The following is a 23641-nucleotide window of genomic DNA, read 5'->3' on the forward strand; positions in this document are numbered from 1 at the left end:
GCAACCTTTTGAAACGGCTCACGCTCATAGGGAAAACCTTACCTGCTCGCTCTCTGCAGTAGAAATAAGCTTTTTAGATCGCACAGATGATAGAAGGGCACAAATGAAGGCGAAATTAGAAAAAGAGCTACATAAGAGGACTTCAGTAGACAATTATGATTTTGCTGCAATAAAAACACAAGGGAGAATAGCTTTAGATGCTTGGCATGTAGGGAAATTTTGTATATATCGAGGTGAATCTTATTATGACAACATTTTTGTAGGAGCGAGTGAGTGTAAACATACGTTTATCTTTAAGGCCAAATGGACATTCATGATGAACGGACTTGACCCTGTCATACCAGGTGTATATTACATTTGTGGGTATAATGCCTATTATCGTCTTCCAAAGGGAGGGTGGGGGAGATGTTATTTGGGTATAGTGTTCCCAAAGGTTTATCAACTGGATGACCTATCGATGATTCAAAAGACATCTGGATCCCATCGTATCCAGAAAAGAGAGACCGCAGCTGCTGTGGTAGGAGATACCATTTTACCTAAAACTGCATAAATATCAGGTCTAAAACAGCGCTGGCCTCGCAACATGAGGGAGCACTGGAGTGGGTGCCTGCTTTGGGGGTGACTGGTGAGTGCGTGTTGCTTCGGGGGGACTGGTGAGTGCTTAAACCAAAGCCGATTAACACAGTAGTTCTACCGCAGGATGCTGATAACAGCGAACACACAAGCAACAAGTGTTGGCAAATTGAAGAAAATAGTGTGACAGCCAATAGAAACAGAGGAAACATAGGTGGCAAGCACAGGAACCAATTAAAGTAGCAAATGCATGGGGTGGTGGGATCTAAGCCCCTTTTAAGATTCATATTAAATGCAATATATTTCACATCCACAGCACAAGTGCTGTGAAGGCGAAACGTAAAACAATTTTTTAGATTAAAACAGGACATAATATAAGAAATGGAAGAATGTAACAGAGACTATTTGCATTAATATGTGAGCTGCTGCTGTGTTGCAATATTGTAAACGCATGTCACTATCCCTTAATATTAGATATAAACATATTTGGAGCTTGGATGAAGATGTCTGTGCACTACCAGTAACTTAGCCAAAGAGGGCATGAAAGAGCTGAAATTAGATCATAAATTCACATCTATTCCAAAAAAGGGGCCCCCAAAACACATTGGAATCAGGGCCCCCAAAATCCTTAAGATGTCCCTGACTGTTGTGCTTGCTGTTTGAGGAATCTTAAATCACCAATATGCAGATTACTCACACATCTAGTTAAAAACATCCTTCGTAAATTAAATTTTCACATGCTGGCACCGTGCCTGCTTGGGGAGTGTGGGGGAGTGTAGAGTGAGGGCTAGGCACCAGGTAAGACTTGGGCCTGGTTTTGGGATGTTTGTATGCTCGCCCCTAGGTGCTGCAGTGAAGGGCTGGGCTGGACTGTAATCCTGCTGCAGCCACAGCCCCTGCAGCTGTTTCACTGTTTGTAGCTAAATAAGACTATGGTGTTCATTATGTACATGGCGGTGCCACACTGCCACATAATGAACACTATGAGGGCCACCGATGGCGGCCCTCACTCACCGCCAAGCTGCCTCCGTCAGGCGGCCTGGCAGCGGTCAGAAGCATTATCCGACAGGGCAGCGGTGTTGCCCCTCAGATAATGATTCCTAAGCCTCCAGCCAGGGAAAGGCTGGAGGAAGGGGTGCACCAATATATTTATAATTCCAGCACTAAGAATAATCAAGAAAATTAATTGGAACAAAAGAAAGCAACATTTTTGAGGACTGTAGAGGCACAATCAGCATTATGCATGTTCAGAAACTGCTAAAGGATTACCCACATTAATCCTGGAATATAGCAATTTACATTATATTCTTTACATGTCAATCATTGCACATCAATACCTTTATATTTGACGTCATATAAATATATATATATATTGTTTGTTTTAATGTTATTAACATGTGTGCATACCGTGATGCATTAATGAAATGTAACCACTGGAAGACGAAATCTTTATAAACGGCTCACTGAGCGTGCTGCTGGTGGCGGTGTCCTGGGCGGCGGTGCTGGTGGGGGGCTCACTGAGCGTGCTGCTCGCTGCGATTTCCTGGGCGACGGTGCTGGTGGGGTGCTCACTGAGCGTTCTGCTGACGGCGGTGTCTTGGGCAGCAGTCCTGGTGGGGGGCTCACTGAGTGTGTTGCTGGCGGCGGTGTCCTGGGCGGCGGTGCTGGTGGGGGGCTCACTGAGCGTGCTGCTGGCGGCGGTGTCCTGGGCGGCGGTGCTGGTGGGTGGCTCACTGAGCGTGCTGCTGGCGGCAGTGTCCTGAGCGGGGGGCCTATGGCAGCGGTGCATGTGGTGGTGCCGGTGGTGGTTTTGTCTGCCGTGCAAGTTGGCAGCGACTTCCCTTTCTTTCTCTGGCCCTTCCCCACCTTGGATGGTGGTGCAGCTGTCTTGCCACTCCCAACTGTTGTCCTGCAGAGCCCTTGGTGGCAGGTGTTTTGGCCTTCTCCCTCTGGGCTGTGGCCAACTTCTTTTGTTTTTGAGGTGGGGGAATGTCCTTGGCCTGGCTCCTGGGGACACTGGCTGCCCTGCTGCTTGGCACACTCCAGAAGCCGGTTACTGCTGGCACCACTGTTCCCGGTGATGTGGTGGCTGAGGTGTTGGGTTGGGACCTGGAAAGGTGGGCCCTACCGGACGGAAGGGGTGGGGGAGGTGTAGGGAAGAGGTCAAGGTTTGACAGGAAAAGTTTTTTAGACACACTGGGACGGGTAGATGGAGAGGGTTTGGGAGTGGAGGAAGAGGTGTTTGTTTGCTGACTTTGGGTGAAGGTGCATGGGCTGGAGGCTGTCGTGAGGTGGATGGCTGTTGGGTGGCTGTGTGACTGCGTTTGTGCAGTTTGGAAGGTGGGCTCACAGACACACTGGGAGAGGACACAGGGGATGCTTGAATGGTAGTGGGGGTGGTGAGTGCTCGTGAGCGGTGTGTGGCGATGGGTGTGCTGGTGATGGATGTAGTGGCTGAAGATGTAGTGCATGCAGGTGTGAGTGGAGACGTGACAGGGAGGGAGACATGGAGGAGGGGGACACAGTGGAGGCAGTGGCTGTTGGTATGTCTGCATGGGTATGATGCTTGTGTGAGTGCCTTTGGGATGTGTGGTGCTTTTGTTTGCCAGCGCTACCCTTGTGTGTTGAGGTGTGTGCATGCTGGTCTGATAGTGTGCTTGGGATAGGCTGAGGTACTGGGGATTGGGTCTGGGTGGAGGAAGTTGGAGGGGGGAGGCTGGACACGGACAATGGCTGCCATCAGTGCTGAGGCCAGAGTCTGAAAAGCTCACTGTTGGGCTGCCTGACCAGAATGAATGCCCTCCAGGTATGCATTTGTCTGTTGCAACTGCCTCTCTACACCCTGGATGGCAATCAGAATGGTGGACTGCCCAACAGTGAGGGATCTGAGGAGGTCAATGGCCTCCTCACTGAGTGCAGCAGGGCTGACAGGGGCAGGGGCTGAGGTGCCTGGGGCGAAGGAGATGCCCACCCTCCTGGGTGAGCGGCCACAGGGCACATGCTGAGGGGCTGGAGGGAGGGCGGTGCTGGTAGGGGGGGTGGCAGCTACACCTGTAGATGCGCTGGGCACAGAGGGGCCTGCCACCGCAAGGGAGCTCCCATCAGAGGAGGAGTCGGTGTTGCTGGTCACAGCTCCTGTCCCCGCCGTGGAGCTCCCCTCGCCCTCCGTCCCACTGATGAATTCAGAGTCCGTAGTCTCGCCCTCCAGGGCCATGTGGGATGCAGCTCCCTCCTGCTCCAGTGGCACTGCTCCTCTGCCTGATGATGCTAATGCACACAAGAACAGGGAGACCACACAAAGGGGGGAAAGAAAGTAGAAAGACATGTTCAGTGCATGCAATACCACTACCTTTGGTGACACTACAGACACAGCAGCCCTCTGCACCACGCCATGCACTTAGAGTTCCCTAAATAATCACAGGGCCATGTGGTACAAGGCCTATGCCTGATTGCTGCACACATGGAAGTCACAGGAGCCTGACTAGGGGTAGATGGCTCTTAACAGTGGTGGGGTGGGGTGCCACATAGCCTGCCTCACGAAGGGACCTTGCCTACAAAACTCGCCCTGGCCTAGGGGAACCCACTGACCACCTCCCCCACACAGACACCTCCCATGCACGCTGAATCAGATGAATGTGACTGTACTCACCCCCTTGTGGCTGCTGTGATGCCCTCAAGTGCCCATCCAACTCCGGAGACGCCACCGCCAGGATCCGGAACATCAGGGTGGTCATGGTGCGACGGGCACCCCTCCCACGTTGGGAGGCCATCCCCAGCTGGGCCTCTGCCGTCTTCTTGCTCCAGTGGCAAATGTCCTCCCATCTTTTCCGGCAGTGGGTGCTCCGTCTGTGGTGGACCCCCGGGGTCCGGACTTCCTTGGCGATGGCATCCCAAATATCTTTCTTCTGGTGGGCGCTGACCTACAGGAATAGTACAGGGGAAAAGGAAAAACTATAACCGTCCGGAACGTCACAGCCATTGGCCCACGTTCCCACCCTTGCCCTGACAAACACGCACTCACAGTCCGATCATGCACGCCTCATCCCCCCCATCTCCCATCCACACCACTCCAAACAGGCATTGCCCATACAGCATGCTCACAGTGTACTCACCTGTTTGTCTGGAGGACCCCATCCACTAGTTTGTCCAACTCCTCCGATGTAAAGGAAGGGGCCCTTTCCCCAGTCACTTGAGCCATTGTTGCTTCTAGACTGAGGTCACAGCAGTACCTGCAGTGTAGGTCCTCTCCTGTCGAAGATCAGGTATCAAGTGAGTGAACAGAGTGAAAATGGCGGTCACATCCGTGGTGGTGCGTACCGTCACCACCAGCGTACATCGTCATTGGCTCCTGGGACTCATAAGGTGCAATGTTAACCAATGTAGGATTGTGCCGCGGTCTTCGACCACGCACCGCGACGGTGTACAGCACCAGCACAGTTACCTCATATCCCATTGTCCCACATTACAGGTCAGGCAGCCGCCATTCCAGTGGGCCACATGGCATTAATTTTAAATGCGTCACACATATCTAGGCCTTGCATACACACTAAGACAGGCACATAGCGGATTGACAAATGTGTGCAATAAAGTTGTTTTTTCGTACCTCTGTGTTGGCTGACCTTCTGATGGCTGTTCTCATCCATAGAGCACGTCCGCTGGGGCAGGTGAGGAGATGGCGGCATCCTCCGGTGTACAGACCGCTGGTGGACCTGTCGACAATAGAAGAGTGACATTTAATAGTCACCTGTAGACTTGATCGTGCCGCAATCCATGAACTGTGTGCCCAGTTGAAGCCAGACCTGATGTCAGCTATCCGCCATCCCATAGGAATCCCCCCTCTAGTGCAGGTCCTGTCAGTACTCCATTTCCTGGCAAGTGGTTCCTTTCAAACAACAGTGCCATTGCATCAGGGATGTCCCAGCCTATGTTCTCCAACGTGTTGTCCAGAGTGTTGTCCATCCCCGAGTGAAGAAAAAGACTTGACAAAAGAGGAAAGTACCAGCGAAGCAGAATCGAAAAGAGAAGCAAAATTGAAAAGGAAAAGGATACCGAACAGAAGATATTCCGGTCCTGAATGGGCATATGTAGTTCATGACGATTGGACTGACGAGTTTGTATCTCTTAGTCTCGAGAACGAAGAAGAAGAGATACCAATAGAAAAGAAAAGTTTTATGGACTCTGTCGATTGAAAGGGTAATAAATGATATTGCTTGCTACAATCCAACGTGATACAAACAACCAGCTGAGACATTGCTAAACCGGATGAGACTTTTGCTGAACTGATAAAAGACTGAGTTATTGCCGAATTGAGACAAATGCTGCTAACCGATAAGTGACTGACCTCCTGAAGAAGACGGTGTGAACATTGCGCTCGTTCAGCTTTGTAACTGAATTGCTAAATAGTTTCTTTATAGGTGCTTCTTGCTCTCTGATTCTATACAGATCATGACGCAAAACAGTAGAAAGAAATATTGTAAATATGCGTGTATAGGCTTGATAATTGCATGTGTACTAATAATAATGGCAATAGTGCTTACAATGCATGGAAAGGGTGAGAATGAGAAAATGTATGCTTCTACTTTTGCTCCTGTTACTGTCACTGAACTAACTGCACTGAAAAGACTAGAATTAAATGAGAGACACTTGCATGATAAGAAAGAGCTTTCATATAATGTTTTCTATCGCTTGCTAACAGAATATGTTGAGACTATGGATGCGAGAGATTGTTATGTATGTACACAGATACCGACATCAGTAAAGGAAGGGGTGACTTATCACCACATGCCTCTTACATACGGGATTACATGTAGTATAGTAATGTCTAGATTTTATGGTCAAACTAACATACAGTATTTTTACTCAAATTATGATGTTACCTTTGCATATGTTCCTATAATAGCGCAGCTAAGCCAGATTGCTAAAGATTGGGATGCTAAAATAATGAGGGAATTTTTTGAGCCAATGCAACCTTTTGAAACGGCTCACGCTCATAGGGAAAACCTTACCTGCTCGCTCTCTGCAGTAGAAATAAGCTTTTTAGATCGCACAGATGATAGAAGGGCACAAATGAAGGCGAAATTAGAAAAAGAGCTACATAAGAGGACTTCAGTAGACAATTATGATTTTGCTGCAATAAAAACACAAGGGAGAATAGCTTTAGATGCTTGGCATGTAGGGAAATTTTGTATATATCGAGGTGAATCTTATTATGACAACATTTTTGTAGGAGCGAGTGAGTGTAAACATACGTTTATCTTTAAGGCCAAATGGACATTCATGATGAACGGACTTGACCCTGTCATACCAGGTGTATATTACATTTGTGGGTATAATGCCTATTATCGTCTTCCAAAGGGATGGTGGGGGAGATGTTATTTGGGTATAGTGTTCCCAAAGGTTTATCAACTGGATGACCTATCGATGATTCAAAAGACATCTGGATCCCATCGTATCCAGAAAAGAGAGACCGCAGCTGCTGTGGTAGGAGATACCATTTTACCTAAAACTGCATAAATATCAGGTCTAAAACAGCGCTGGCCTCGCAACATGAGGGAGCACTGGAGTGGGTGCCTGCTTTGGGGGTGACTGGTGAGTGCGTGTTGCTTCGGGGGGACTGGTGAGTGCTTAAACCAAAGCCGATTAACACAGTAGTTCTACCGCAGGATGCTGATAACAGCGAACACACAAGCAACAAGTGTTGGCAAATTGAAGAAAATAGTGTGACAGCCAATAGAAACAGAGGAAACATAGGTGGCAAGCACAGGAACCAATTAAAGTAGCAAATGCATGGGGTGGTGGGATCTAAGCCCCTTTTAAGATTCATATTAAATGCAATATATTTCACATCCACAGCACAAGTGCTGTGAAGGCGAAACGTAAAACAATTTTTTAGATTAAAACAGGACATAATATAAGAAATGGAAGAATGTAACAGAGACTATTTGCATTAATATGTGAGCTGCTGCTGTGTTGCAATATTGTAAACGCATGTCACTATCCCTTAATATTAGATATAAACATATTTGGAGCTTGGATGAAGATGTCTGTGCACTACCAGTAACTTAGCCAAAGAGGGCATGAAAGAGCTGAAATTAGATCATAAATTCACATCTATTCCAAAAAAGGGGCCCCCAAAACACATTGGAATCAGGGCCCCCAAAATCCTTAAGATGTCCCTGACTGTTGTGCTTGCTGTTTGAGGAATCTTAAATCACCAATATGCAGATTACTCACACATCTAGTTAAAAACATCCTTCGTAAATTAAATTTTCACATGCTGGCACCGTGCCTGCTTGGGGAGTGTGGGGGAGTGTAGAGTGAGGGCTAGGCACCAGGTAAGACTTGGGCCTGGTTTTGGGATGTTTGTATGCTCGCCCCTAGGTGCTGCAGTGAAGGGCTGGGCTGGACTGTAATCCTGCTGCAGCCACAGCCCCTGCAGCTGTTTCACTGTTTGTAGCTAAATAAGACTATGGTGTTCATTATGTACATGGCGGTGCCACACTGCCACATAATGAACACTATGAGGGCCACCGATGGCGGCCCTCACTCACCGCCAAGCTGCCTCCGTCAGGCGGCCTGGCAGCGGTCAGAAGCATTATCCGACAGGGCAGCGGTGTTGCCCCTCAGATAATGATTCCTAAGCCTCCAGCCAGGGAAAGGCTGGAGGAAGGGGTGCACCAATATATTTATAATTCCAGCACTAAGAATAATCAAGAAAATTAATTGGAACAAAAGAAAGCAACATTTTTGAGGACTGTAGAGGCACAATCAGCATTATGCATGTTCAGAAACTGCTAAAGGATTACCCACATTAATCCTGGAATATAGCAATTTACATTATATTCTTTACATGTCAATCATTGCACATCAATACCTTTATATTTGACGTCATATAAATATATATATATATTGTTTGTTTTAATGTTATTAACATGTGTGCATACCGTGATGCATTAATGAAATGTAACCACTGGAAGACGAAATCTTTATAAACGGCTCACTGAGCGTGCTGCTGGTGGCGGTGTCCTGGGCGGCGGTGCTGGTGGGGGGCTCACTGAGCGTGCTGCTCGCTGCGATTTCCTGGGCGACGGTGCTGGTGGGGTGCTCACTGAGCGTTCTGCTGACGGCGGTGTCTTGGGCAGCAGTCCTGGTGGGGGGCTCACTGAGTGTGTTGCTGGCGGCGGTGTCCTGGGCGGCGGTGCTGGTGGGGGGCTCACTGAGCGTGCTGCTGGCGGCGGTGTCCTGGGCGGCGGTGCTGGTGGGTGGCTCACTGAGCGTGCTGCTGGCGGCAGTGTCCTGAGCGGGGGGCCTATGGCAGCGGTGCATGTGGTGGTGCCGGTGGTGGTTTTGTCTGCCGTGCAAGTTGGCAGCGACTTCCCTTTCTTTCTCTGGCCCTTCCCCACCTTGGATGGTGGTGCAGCTGTCTTGCCACTCCCAACTGTTGTCCTGCAGAGCCCTTGGTGGCAGGTGTTTTGGCCTTCTCCCTCTGGGCTGTGGCCAACTTCTTTTGTTTTTGAGGTGGGGGAATGTCCTTGGCCTGGCTCCTGGGGACACTGGCTGCCCTGCTGCTTGGCACACTCCAGAAGCCGGTTACTGCTGGCACCACTGTTCCCGGTGATGTGGTGGCTGAGGTGTTGGGTTGGGACCTGGAAAGGTGGGCCCTACCGGACGGAAGGGGTGGGGGAGGTGTAGGGAAGAGGTCAAGGTTTGACAGGAAAAGTTTTTTAGACACACTGGGACGGGTAGATGGAGAGGGTTTGGGAGTGGAGGAAGAGGTGTTTGTTTGCTGACTTTGGGTGAAGGTGCATGGGCTGGAGGCTGTCGTGAGGTGGATGGCTGTTGGGTGGCTGTGTGACTGCGTTTGTGCAGTTTGGAAGGTGGGCTCACAGACACACTGGGAGAGGACACAGGGGATGCTTGAATGGTAGTGGGGGTGGTGAGTGCTCGTGAGCGGTGTGTGGCGATGGGTGTGCTGGTGATGGATGTAGTGGCTGAAGATGTAGTGCATGCAGGTGTGAGTGGAGACGTGACAGGGAGGGAGACATGGAGGAGGGGGACACAGTGGAGGCAGTGGCTGTTGGTATGTCTGCATGGGTATGATGCTTGTGTGAGTGCCTTTGGGATGTGTGGTGCTTTTGTTTGCCAGCGCTACCCTTGTGTGTTGAGATGTGTGCATGCTGGTCTGATAGTGTGCTTGGGATAGGCTGAGGTACTGGGGATTGGGTCTGGGTGGAGGAAGTTGGAGGGGGGAGGCTGGACACAGGGACAATGGCTGCCATCAGTGCTGAGGCCAGAGTCTGAAAAGCTCACTGTTGGGCTGCCTGACCAGAATGAATGCCCTCCAGGTATGCATTTGTCTGTTGCAACTGCCTCTCTACACCCTGGATGGCAATCAGAATGGTGGACTGCCCAACAGTGAGGGATCTGAGGAGGTCAATGGCCTCCTCACTGAGTGCAGCAGGGCTGACAGGGGCAGGGGCTGAGGTGCCTGGGGCGAAGGAGATGCCCACCCTCCTGGGTGAGCGGCCACAGGGCACATGCTGAGGGGCTGGAGGGAGGGCGGTGCTGGTAGGGGGGGTGGCAGCTACACCTGTAGATGCGCTGGGCACAGAGGGGCCTGCCACCGCAAGGGAGCTCCCATCAGAGGAGGAGTCGGTGTTGCTGGTCACAGCTCCTGTCCCCGCCGTGGAGCTCCCCTCGCCCTCCGTCCCACTGATGAATTCAGAGTCCGTAGTCTCGCCCTCCAGGGCCATGTGGGATGCAGCTCCCTCCTGCTCCAGTGGCACTGCTCCTCTGCCTGATGATGCTAATGCACACAAAAACAGGGAGACCACACAAAGGGGGGAAAGAAAGTAGAAAGACATGTTCAGTGCATGCAATACCACTACCTTTGGTGACACTACAGACACAGCAGCCCTCTGCACCACGCCATGCACTTAGAGTTCCCTAAATAATCACAGGGCCATGTGGTACAAGGCCTATGCCTGATTGCTGCACACATGGAAGTCACAGGAGCCTGACTAGGGGTAGATGGCTCTTAACAGTGGTGGGGTGGGGTGCCACATAGCCTGCCTCACGAAGGGACCTTGCCTACAAAACTCGCCCTGGCCTAGGGGAACCCACTGACCACCTCCCCCACACAGACACCTCCCATGCACGCTGAATCAGATGAATGTGACTGTACTCACCCCCTTGTGGCTGCTGTGATGCCCTCAAGTGCCCATCCAACTCCGGAGACGCCACCGCCAGGATCCGGAACATCAGGGTGGTCATGGTGCGACGGGCACCCCTCCCACGTTGGGAGGCCATCCCCAGCTGGGCCTCTGCCGTCTTCTTGCTCCAGTGGCAAATGTCCTCCCATCTTTTCCGGCAGTGGGTGCTCCGTCTGTGGTGGACCCCCAGGGTCCGGACTTCCTTGGCGATGGCATCCCAAATATCTTTCTTCTGGTGGGCGCTGACCTACAGGAATAGTACAGGGGAAAAGGAAAAACTATAACCGTCCGGAACGTCACAGCCATTGGCCCACGTTCCCACCCTTGCCCTGACAAACACGCACTCACAGTCCGATCATGCACGCCTCATCCCCCCCATCTCCCATCCACACCACTCCAAACAGGCATTGCCCATACAGCATGCTCACAGTGTACTCACCTGTTTGTCTGGAGGACCCCATCCACTAGTTTGTCCAACTCCTCCGATGTAAAGGAAGGGGCCCTTTCCCCAGTCACTTGAGCCATTGTTGCTTCTAGACTGAGGTCACAGCAGTACCTGCAGTGTAGGTCCTCTCCTGTCGAAGATCAGGTATCAAGTGAGTGAACAGAGTGAAAATGGCGGTCACATCCGTGGTGGTGCGTACCGTCACCACCAGCGTACATCGTCATTGGCTCCTGGGACTCATAAGGTGCAATGTTAACCAATGTAGGATTGTGCCGCGGTCTTCGACCACGCACCGCGACGGTGTACAGCACCAGCACAGTTACCTCATATCCCATTGTCCCACATTACAGGTCAGGCAGCCGCCATTCCAGTGGGCCACATGGCATTAATTTTAAATGCGTCACACATATCTAGGCCTTGCATACACACTAAGACAGGCACATAGCGGATTGACAAATGTGTGCAATAAAGTTGTTTTTTCGTACCTCTGTGTTGGCTGACCTTCTGATGGCTGTTCTCATCCATAGAGCACGTCCGCTGGGGCAGGTGAGGAGATGGCGGCATCCTCCGGTGTACAGACCGCTGGTGGACCTGTCGACAATAGAAGAGTGACATTTAATAGTCACCTGTAGACTTGATCGTGCCGCAATCCATGAACTGTGTGCCCAGTTGAAGCCAGACCTGATGTCAGCTATCCGCCATCCCATAGGAATCCCCCCTCTAGTGCAGGTCCTGTCAGTACTCCATTTCCTGGCAAGTGGTTCCTTTCAAACAACAGTGCCATTGCATCAGGGATGTCCCAGCCTATGTTCTCCAACGTGTTGTCCAGAGTGTTGTCTGCCCTGCTGAAACACATGCATAGCTACATCGTTTTCCTTCAGGTGGAGGATTTGCCTACAGTGAAAGGTGACTTCTATGCCCTGGGACATATCCCCAACATCATAGGTGCCATTGACACATGTGGCCTTGGTCCCCCCCCGGCAGAAGTGAACAGGTGTACAGAAACCAGAAGAGTTACCATTTAATGAATGTGCAGATGGTGTGTTTGGCCGACCAGTACATCTCCCATGTGAACGCCAAGTTTCCTGGCTCAGTGCATGACGCTTACATTCTAAGGAATAGCAGCATCCCTTATGTGATGGGGCAACTCCAGAGACACTGTGTGTGGCTATTAGGTGAGGACATGGACCCTATACAGTGTGAATAGTTGTCTGGGTCTGGGGTTGTCCCTAAGGGTTAGTGTGTGTCTAACAGTTGTCCCTCGACATTTGCAGGTGACTCTGGCTACCCCAACCTGTCATGGCTACTGACCCCAGTGAGGAATCCCAGGACAAGGGCAGAGGAACGCTACAATGAGGCACATGGGCGAACTAGGAGGGTTATAGAGTGGACCTTCGGCCTCCTGAAGGCCAGGTTCTGGTGCCTCCATATGACAGGTGGCTCCCTATACTACTCACCAAAGAAATTGTGCCAGATCATCGTTGCTTGCTGTATGCTGCACAACTTGGCTTTGCGACGACAGGTGCCTTTTCTGCAGGAGGATGGTCCAGATGGAGGTCTTGTGGCAGCTGTGGAGCCTGTGGACAGTGAAGAAGAGGAGGCAGAAAAAGAGGACATAGAAAACAGAAACACCGTGATCCATCAATATTTCCAGTGAGACACAGGTAAGAAGACCTCACTGCCTCCTACATCTGATGAAATTATTCGACCTCTCATCTCTCTGTCACTTTCACCCAGTGTATGGGCCCTGATTTGTCACTTTCCCTTTCGAATTCACAGATGTGGTCCCACTGTGTGACCTCTGCTATGTTACCTCATTGACTAGAGCTGTGTGACACAGGTATGTTGACAATACAATGGACATTGGTATTTTCCTTAGTTATAGCTAATACACATTTGTGAAAGCACAGAATGACTCCAGATTGTTTTGTGATTCAAGGGTGTTTATTTAAGTGCAAAATAGTGGAGGGAGTTGTGAAATGGTCAGGGGTGATGGTGGAGGAATGTCCATGGCAGAGTCCAGTCTATTTGTCTCACAGGTGCATTGTCCAAAGGGGCATAGGAAGTGGAGTTAGGGCAGTTAAAGGATGGACAGGGTGACAAAGTGGGACAGAAGGATGACAATCAGGGTGGTCTCATTTCTTGGCGGGGGTCTTGGCATTGTTCTCTGTCATTGTCCTGGATCTCAAGGACCGTTTGCGGGGTGCTTCTCCATCTGCAGGGGGTGGGGTGCTGGTGTCGTGGTCCTGTGGCGGTGCCTCCTGTCCACTAGCGCCGGCAGAGGTGGTGGGCAGTTCATCGTCCAGGCTAGTGTCAGGGGCCCCTTGTTGTGCCACAGTGTCCCTCCTGGTGTTCACGACGTCCTTCAGCACCCCTACAATGGTGTCCAGGGTGGTATTGATGGACTTGAGTTCCTCCCTGAACCCCAAATACTGTTCCTCCTACAGCCGCTGGGTCTCCTGAAACTTGGCCAGTACCGTTGCCATCGTCTCCTGGGAATGATGGTAGGCTCCCATGATGTTGGAGAGGGCCTCTTGGAGAGTGGGTTCCCTTGGCCTGTCCTCCCCCTGTCACACAGTGTTCCTGTGCCTCTGTCCCCTGAACCGTGTGCCCACTACCACTGCCCCCAGGTCCCTGGAGTTGTTGGGGTGGTGGGTTAGCCTGGGTTCCCTGTAGTGGTGGACACACTGCTGCTTGACGTGTCCTGGGGACAGAGGTATGGGCCCGCTGGGTGGGTGCTGGGCTGGTGTTTCCTGAGGGGGAGGCTCTGTGGTGGCCTGTGACTGTGTGAGGGGAACCGACTGTCCCGAGGTCCCAGATGGGCCGGGCTGGTCATCTAGATCCAGTTGGACAGAGCTGCTGTCATCACTGTGGGCCTCTTCTGTGGGTGGAGTGGACATGTCTGGAACCTCCTGTCTGTTGACGTTGGGTAGGGGTCCTGCAGAGGTGTAAATGCATAGTTTTAGTATCTGTGTGTGCCATGGTGTGCAATGGGTGGGTGACCCTGTACCCCAGTGCTTCCATTCCTATGTAGGACCTTGTGTGATAATTGTTTAGGGGTCTGTGTGGGTATGAGTAGTGGATATGCATTGGTGATGGGTGTTCATTCTTTGTTGTTGCATGCAGGGCTTGGTGTTGGGATGGGTGTTTTGTGATAGTGGGACATGAGGAGTTGGAGTGTTGGGGGTGAGTGTGAGGGCGGGGGTATGTGTTAGCATGCAGGTTGGGTCTGGGATGAAGTGGTGAAAGATTTGACTTACCAGAGTCCATTCCTCCAGCTACTCCTGCGAGGCCCTCAGGATGCAGTATAGCCAAGACCTGTTCCTCCCATGTTGTTAGTTGTGGGGGAGGAGGTGGGGGTCCGCTGCCAGTCCTCTGAACCGCAATGTGGTGTCTTGAGACCACAGAACGCACCTTCCCCTGTAGGTCGTTCCACCTCTTCCTGATGTCATCCCGTGTTCTTGGGTGCTGTCCCACTGCGTTGAACCTGTCCACGATTCTGCACCATAGCTCCATCTTCCTAGCTATGGTGGTGTGCTGCACCTGTGATCCGAATAGCTGTGGCTCTACCCGGATGATTTCCTCCACCATGACCCTGAGCCCCTCCTCAGGGGTGTCTTTGCTGTGCCATGGGGTGGTGTGGGTGATGTGTGAGGTGGTGTGTGTTGTGATGTGTGGGGTGATGTTTAGGGGTGTTTAGGGGTGTGTGGTGTTTTGTGCATGGATGTGTTATTGTGTGATGGTGTTGTGTGCCTCTGTGTGCTGGTGTTGTCTTTGCTTTGCTGTCTCTCTGGCCTTCTTCGGATTTTTGGGTAGTAAGGGTTTGTGGTTAATGTGGGTGTGTGATTTATATTGTATTGGGTGTGTGGGAGTAGTGTGTTTATGTGTATCAGGTGTGTGTATTTTGAATTGTCCAATGTGATTGTGTTTTGTAAGAGTGTGTGTATTTTGAGCGCGGCGTTGTGTACCGCCAATGGATTACCGTGGGTGAAAGACCGCCGCGTGGATTTGTGGGTCGTTATAGTGTGGGCGTATTTCTGTGTGCGTGACGGTGGAGGTTTTGTTATCGCCAGTTTATCACTGACCTTTGGTGTGGCAGACTTGTGTGGGTGTCTAGATTTTGGCGGTTTCTGAGTAGTGGGTCGTAATAGCTGTAGTGGAATTCCTCAGCCACGGCGGTGTGTTGGCGGTCTTCTGCACGGCGGTAAGCAGCTTTTACCGCCAATGTTGTAATGAGGGCCTAAGTGTTTAGTTAAAGTTATCCTGACTAAAGCTTTTAATTCTGAAATGCATTTTGTTTGGTTACCATGTTCTTTCTTTGCAAGTGTGTTTCAAAGGTTTTGGTAGGTAGAGGAAAGGAGTATAGCTTGTGTATTAGTTTCATTGATAGTAAGGTCTGAGAAGAGAAATTTTAGCATGAGATGTGAAGATTTAACGTGCAGCTGAAGTCTCCTCTTCATCATGTTTCACCAAAGTGGGATGGTCAAGGTTGCAGAGACTGTTTGAGTTCCATGGGTGGAGAAATCTAGATGGATGAAAATTAGTTTGGTCCCTTGAGGGAAGGGGTAAATTCCACTGATGTTGAAGGCTCTGACTAATTATTGCTTATGTTGTTAAAAGTTAGGCAGATTTTGTAGACTTCAAGAGGTACAGAACTCTCTGCTTCCATTATTATTGTAAGTGTGAAGCTTTATGCTAAACACTTATTTTTATCTGAAACATTTCTACTGAAGTCTTCACAATACTGCCTCCCCTCCCACCCCTGGGGCTGAGTCCTTCCTTGGCTATTGGGAGAGTTTACATTTAGGGCTCTATAATCTTTTGCTCATGTAAGGTATTCATGCCAAATTTGTGTCCTTTTTTCCCAACATCCTGGGGATTATAAATGTATTGAGGCTTTGTGGAGCCCTCTGAAGGTTGCCAAGAAAATAGGCAAAATATAGTACAATATTGAGAGTTTGAAAATATAGGGAAAAAGTGCTCCAGATAAAAGGGTCTGTTTTTTCATCCTAAAAATGGCAATAACAAACGGTTTTGCTGTATTAAAGTCACCATCTTCCCAGCTTTCAGGAGCATGCAGAGTTGAACCTTAAAAGCGAGTTTTGTACCACAGTTTTGGCATTGTTCGAAGAGGTAGCCCATTTTTCTTATGTTTTGTGGTCTCAAACTACTTCCACTTTATAATGGAAACCAGTGTGAAACCCATAGATGATCAAGAATATCTATAGATTTTTGAAAAGTAGACAAAATTGCAAATTCAGCAAGGGGTCATATGTATAGATCCCTCACCGATTTACAAGTAGAGTACCATTCTTATAAGGAGACATGTGGGAACTTAGGGTGTTGGAAAACCTGTTACTCCATGCAGTTTCCATGTCTTTTTCTGGGTAATATTACCTTGTGAAAGCCACATAGGTCATGCACCCCAAGACTCCCCTGGTTGTCTAGTTTTCAAAAATCCACAGGTTTTCCTAGGTGTCAAATGAGCTAGGGCTCAACATCTACAGCTACTCACAATGAGAAAAATAGGTTTTCTTAGTGCCATCTTACCACCACAGACAGAAATCTGGTGCTAATCTTTTAAAGTTAATCCACCACTTACACTGGTTGATTTTAGCATCTCTAGAAATGATGGCTTCAAAGCACAAATATTTATAAAAGTATCTGAATACTGAAACGAAGCCTTCTGAAGGTGAGGCATAAAGACACGTCAAGGTACTAACCGCTTTATGGTCCATTTACACGCCATTCCATCACCACACACAAGACTTTTGAACTGGTAGCCATGGGCCCAGTCCAACCGGTCAGTGCACTCACATTAACATACTGCCACCATGCAAGAGACGATCACAAGCATGCCTCTGAGACATCTTTTCTCGAACTGAGTGAGCAAATCTTCCTTTGAAACTAAGGCAAACATGCTGGGAATACTGCCAAAGTTCCCTAAAGAGAACACCATATGAACCATCACGAATGGTACTTTTTTACATACAGGGTAGTCCGTGAGAATGCAGCCTATGTCCCATCATCCGTTATGTGCAGTGCTATGACTGTAATGAACATATACAGCAAACTGAACATCTACTAAGTTGTGACAAAGGATAAACGTGGTAAGCAGGTCAAGTATATACCCATACGTGCCATAGTAATTCAGTATTGGGGTGAGTGTGGCACCAATGGATTTGAATCTTTAGGTGAAGATGAAGTCATGACATGTATATCTGTGCTACCTTTACTATCTGACTTCTACCTATGAGATATCCTTGTGAAAGCACACCTACTGTAAGTTTTTCTTACCCGTTCATGTCTCTGTTCTCATCAGAGTCCTGATTAATCCTGTATACCTGCTTAGTAAACCTATACTAATGCCTCCTGTCGGTAGCTACTTGAAGCTGATGAAAACTTGTCTTTAATGCACCATCAGCACTTACTGTGCTAAATCCAACTCTTTCCAGTTTGTGGATGCAAGTTGGGGGTGTCTGAGAAGGCCTTCCAGGGACCCATTCCTCGAGCTGAGGGAGCATATCTAACATTGAAACTAAGGAAAAAATGTTGGGAAATGCTGCCTAAGTTTCCTAAAGTAATAAGTCAAACAAATGTCCTGTTGGACTCATTCACCAACAGTTCAACCTTTGCTTTGAAAGTGTGAAAACTCAATTACTAACATGTATCATAGCCAATGTTATTAAAAACGGTACACAACACAAAAGCTGGCATGATGATTTTCACATCTTCCACTAACGATGTGAAAACAGTCATCATGCAAGATATTGTGTCCTGTACCCGATTTCAATAATATTGGTTATGATACAAGTTGCTAATTGAGTCTTCACACTTTGTAACCAAGTAGAAATATTGGCGAATGAGTCCCATTGGACATTTGTTTGAGTATTACACTTACTCTGGTTCTTGGGGGCAACCAGGGTGCACCTTGTGTATTATACATAAAGTCTGTAAAAATCTCTTCAAAATCCAGTCAAGCCTTTCACATTGTGCCACACAGGGTGCTCCATGACAATGTGGCATGTATTCTATCCACTATTATGTGCAGTGTGGGGACTATAATGCACTTGCTAATTGGCGAACAGAACACCTACCATGTTCTAACGTTGGATAAAGGTATCAAGCAGTCCATAAGGAAGTCCATAATTTGCAGCTGCTTGCCTGGTGAAGTAGTGGCTCATGAAAGGTAGGTATCCATGCACAGCCATTGAAAGGCTTACCTAATGGCAGCTCCACCACAGTCAATTTCCCAGTACTTAGCTTTTGTATGATACCACATAAAGCAAGTAGGAGAGCACAGGGCTGGCTGAGATGGCCACAAGGGACAGCAATCACAACTCTCATGCCTCTTTCCCTGGTTAGAGCAGGCTTTACAGTGACAAAATGGTCTAGCCTTTTCAGGTGTTTTGAGAACGCGATCAGCAAAATGTTGCTTCTGCAGCCTTGCCACGTCTTCCAGAACATATAAAGTGACATTTATTTTTAATCAACGGGGGAGTACCATTGAGCTAATATGTATCTGGAGAAATTTAACAACATTCAGTCATGAAACAGAATGCCAAAAGTGTCAGTTGGTGCCCCTGGAGAAATACATATATGAGCACTAGTATTGTGAACATTGTAATAAAAGAATATCACAAGAAATTGTAACAAATAATATATGTAAAAGTTTACAGTATAGCAGGAATCCAGAAGGGCATATTGCAATGCCATTAGTGTCTAATAACAGTTGTAAGCATGATGCTTACAAAAGTCTTTGATTACTTTGTCATCAGGCGTGCATTGCTATGTTCCTGAATATGCATGTGTGATTTAGGCCATCAACTATGGTGTGCAACTAATAAATTTTTTTACAATCGCGAGTCTATAGCTAGCGTAAATTGGCTCCCTCTATGTCTTGTTTGAACACTTCAATCACTTCTTATTCACACAGATGTGGGGTCAACAAAACTCTGCTGGTTGGACATTGCCAAATACATAATCAGTCTCATAATTACTCTGGGAATTACATCATACTTTTTGGCATACTGTTTGTGAGCACTAATTGGAACGTGGCTCAATTGTACAGAGAGGAAAAAAGGAGGAAAGAGAGTCATTGAACTGAGTCGCAGGACAGTCTATGAAGGAAACAAGTACTTTGGGAGGGAGGATGGGTCTTGCCAAATCGGACACTGCCAACCAGTGTATCTACTATTGACAAACAAATTGGCATCAGCTGTCCAAATTCCCTTGTCCTTATGTCCTCATGCTCTGGCCCGTGTTCCTTGGCAATGCCCCTTTCTTTTCTCCCGGGACCCTACCACCTGCCTGAAGGTCCCGGTGGGGCATGGTATGCTGTCCACTCACCCAAAAGCCTTATCGGGCAGGATGGAGCATCCAAAAACACACAAGAAATGATAGGGTAGAAAATGCTGTTTTAACAAAACAAGTGCACAGCTCTAAATCCATTCACCTTGGCACTCAGCCATACATACTAAACATTCAACCCAGCCTTGCTAGACAATTCAATAGCTATCCTCCTCTAAGTAACCCATACCAATGACCAAAACACAAGCACAACTCTCCTCACTTAAATTTCACACATTCATTCATCCTGCATAAACTACTGTTGCCTTCTTTTTGCTTTTAAATCATCCCCTTCCCCACATCCTTGACTGGGTTTCAACTGACAAACTTTTCTTGCAATAAGTTTAATCAACCACCACCAGAAAAAAACCTTTACAGTTCTTCTGTCTCCCCATCTCGTCACCACTCCAGGGCTTTGGGATCCTCACAGCTTGACAGAGAAATGCAACAATCTCCAAAATACTCCTCAACTGCATGAAGTAAAACTCCATTTCAAACACCAACAAATGCACACCATCATCCCAAAAAAATTCTGAAATGTCATAATTAAGGGGGTCATTCTGATCCTGGCGGTCGGTGATAAAGCGGCGGCCAACCCGCCAACAGGCAGGCGGTCAAAAAAATGGAATTCTGACCCTGGCGGGAACCGCCAACACAGCCCGCCACTTTAACACTCCGACCGCCACGGCGGGACAGACAAACAGCGCGGTGGTCACCGCCAACAAGCAGGCGGCAGACAATGTACCGCCCACCCTATCACAACTCACCAATCCACCACCTTTTCCGGGGCGGGAGCCCCGCCGATAAAAACACGGCGGAAACAGACTACGAACGGGAAAACGCTCACCTATACACACTCCACGAGGAAGGAGGACAGCATGGAACCCGAATTACACATCCTACCAGCTATTGTCTACCTGCTCATCTACCAGGAGTACGAACGCCGGCGCAGACGACAACGGTGAGTACTGCACCTACGACACAGGCGAGGGGGGAGGAGGAAAGCTTACGGGCACACACATGCGCCATACACCCACCCCCCCACCACAAATACCTACACCCCAATGCCGAGCAACAAGTCAGAGTGACACCACACAAACCCCCCGGAATAATGCAAAGACACAATTAAAATGATCTATAAAATATATGTATAAATAGCTCCATTGAAGGTATGGGAAATATGCCATATAAAAGATACAAAAATAAGGAATGAACATATTCAACAATATATACATAGGCAAAAAGTCCTGCACATTCCGTCAAAGTTCCATAGTCCGTGGGCCAATGTGCACAAACACATGGGCAAAGCCCACACAGGAGACCAGATACCATTGGAGAGAACACTGCTGGGGCATCAGATGATAAAACTACAGGCACCTCAGGGGGAAGGGAAGGGGGGGGCACCTCAGCCACATGAGTCCACGACGCCAGATCCACGAGGGGCCTCCATGCCCACTGTCCCATCCTGGGGAGTGCAAAGCCACAGTCTCACAAGTCTCTACAGTGGGTGGGTTGCCCACTGTGCCATCCTGGGGAGTGCAAAGCCACAGTCTCTCAAGTCTCTACAGTGTGTGGCTTGCCCACTGTTCCATCCTGGGAAAGTGCCAAGCCACAGTCCATCAGATGGATTACCGACTCCACTGTTAATGGAGGAGGCATGGTGCCCAGAGTGCTTCGTGAAGCCCTGCTCGACACAGAATCGGCACTGTCAATGGGCCAGCAGTGCTTGAAACGGCGTTGCCCAGCGGAGCGGTGCTTGACAGGAAGGGCCCAGCGGAGCGGTGCTTGACAGGAAGGGCCCAGCGGAGCGGTGCTTGAGATGAAGGGCCCAGCGGAGCGGTGCTTGAGACGGCGGTGGCCAGCGGAGCGGTGCTTGAGATGAAGGGCCCAGCGGAGCGGTGCTTGACAGGAAGGGCCCAGCGGAGCGGTGCTTGAGATGAAGGGCCCAGCGGAGCGGTGCTTGAGACAGTGGTGGCCAGCGGAGCGGTGCTTGAGATGAAGGGCCCAGCGGAGCGGTGCTTGACAGGAAGGGCCCAGCGGAGCGGTGCTTGACAGGAAGGGCCCAGCGGAGCGGTGCTTGAGATGGCGGTGGCCAGCGGAGCGGTGCTTGACAGGAAGGGCCCAGCGGAGCGGTGCTTGACAGGAAGGGCCCAGCGGAGCGGTGCTTGAGATGAAGGGCCCAGCGGAGCGGCGCTTAACAGGAAGGGCCCAGCGGAGCGGTGCTTGACAGGAAGGGCCCCTGTTCAGCGGTGCTTGTCCTGGCGGGGCCCGTTCAGCGGTGCTCCTCGCGGCGGGCCCGTTCAGCGGTTCTTGTCCCGGCGGGGCCCGTTCAGCGTTTTTTGTCCCGGCGGGGCCCGTTCATCGGTTCTTGTCCCGGCGGGGCCCTGTCCAGCGGTGCTCCTCCCGGCGGAGCCCTGTTCAGCGATGCTCCTCCCGGCGGGGCCCTGTTCAGCAGTGCTTGTCCTGTGTGTCTAGGGAGCCAGACCTGGGCAAGACTTCCCGCTCATTCACCATCCGAATATGCGGTCGCGGCGCCCTCCTGTGATGGAGTCCTGGGCCCGTGGGTGTCGTCCGTCACACCCGGAATGGGGCTGGTGGGGCCCTTCTGGGCAGCTCGCCTGCTGCCTGACTTCTCCGCCCTGCTGCCCTTGCCCTCCTTCGCTGAAGCTCTGTGGCCCTTGCCTCCCTTGGATGATGTGGCAGGTGACGGGGCAAGGCTACTGTCCTTGGTGGCAGCCATCTCAGTCTTGTCGCGCCGGGCATTTTTCTTTTTTGTCCTCTTCCCAGGGGTTGGGCTGGCTGTCCCCTTGCTGCTGGCCGATGTTCCTGCCCTAGGATCTGGTGGACTCCAATAGCCCTGCACTTTGGTCACAGTAGATGCAGGGCTGGTGGTGGCTGAGTTGCTTTTTTTACTCTTACCAGATGGAGGGGGTGGGTCAGTGATTGGAACGAGCACAAGGTTGGAAAGGAAAACGACTTGGGAAGGACAGGGACGGGTAGGTGTAGTAGGTTTGGGAGTGGAGGAAGAGGATGTGGTTGTAGGAGAGTCAAGTGTGCTGTCTTTGGGTGCAGGTGCCTGTGACGGAGGCTGTCGTGAGGTGGATGGCTGTTGGGTGGGTGGCTGCCTGCGTTTGTGTGCTTTGGAAGAGGGGGTGACAGACACACTGGGAGAGGACACAGGGGACGTGTAAACGGCAGTGGGGGTGGTGAGTGCACGTGTGCGGACTGTAATGGAGGGTGTGCTGGTGATGGAAGTACTGGCTGATGGTGGTGTGCATGCAGGTGTGAGTAGAGACGTCACAGGGAGGGAGGAGGGAGATGAGGAGGTGGGGGACACAGAGGTGGTAGTGACTGTTGGCATGTCTGCATCTGGATGTTGCTTGGGTGAATGCTTGTGTGATCTGTGGTGCTTATGTCTGGATGAGCTGCCCTTGGGTGTAGAGGTGTGTGCAGGCTGGTCTGATGGTGTGGATGGGATAGGCAGAGGAACAGGAGACTGGGACTGGGTGGAGGGAGTCAGAAGAGGGAGGCTGGAGACAGGGACAATGGCTGCAGTCAGTGCTGAGGCCAGAGCGTTGAACGATCGCTGATGGGCAGCCTGACCCGAATGAATGCCCTCCAGGTATGCATTGCTCCGATGCACCTCCCTTTCTACACCCTGGATGGCATTCAAAAGGGTAGACTGCCCAACAATGAGTGTCCTGAGGAGGTCAATGACCTCCTCACTGAGGGCAGCAGGGGTAACTGGGGCAGGGCCTGAGGTGCCTGGGGCGAAGGAGATGTCCGCTTTCCTGGGCGAGCGGGCACGGAGCGAAGGCTGAGGGGCTGCTGGGAGGGCGGGGCTGGTGCGCTGTACCTGTTGTGGCGGTGGGCACGGATGTTGCCGCCACCACTAGGGAGCTCCCTTCCAAGGACGTGTCGGGGTCGCTGACGTCTCCACGGGTCCCCGTTGTGGAGCTCCACTCGCCCTCCGTCTCACTGGTGTACTCGGAGTCTGTTGTATGGCCCTCCGGGGCCATGTGAGATGCAGCTCCCTCGTGCGCTGATGCCACTTCTCCTCCGC

At 50.3% G+C, this 23641-nt stretch overlaps 1 protein-coding gene across 2 annotated transcripts in view; it reads left to right on the forward strand.

Annotated features, from left to right (window-relative positions):
* The window catches only part of GRM3 (glutamate metabotropic receptor 3), a 1234490-nt gene that overhangs the window by 254648 nt on the left and 956201 nt on the right, over positions 1–23641 (forward strand). The window lies entirely within an intron of this gene.

Source organism: Pleurodeles waltl, chromosome 4_1 (assembly GCF_031143425.1).
Source record: "Pleurodeles waltl isolate 20211129_DDA chromosome 4_1, aPleWal1.hap1.20221129, whole genome shotgun sequence".
Taxonomy (NCBI): Eukaryota; Metazoa; Chordata; class Amphibia; order Caudata; family Salamandridae; genus Pleurodeles; species Pleurodeles waltl.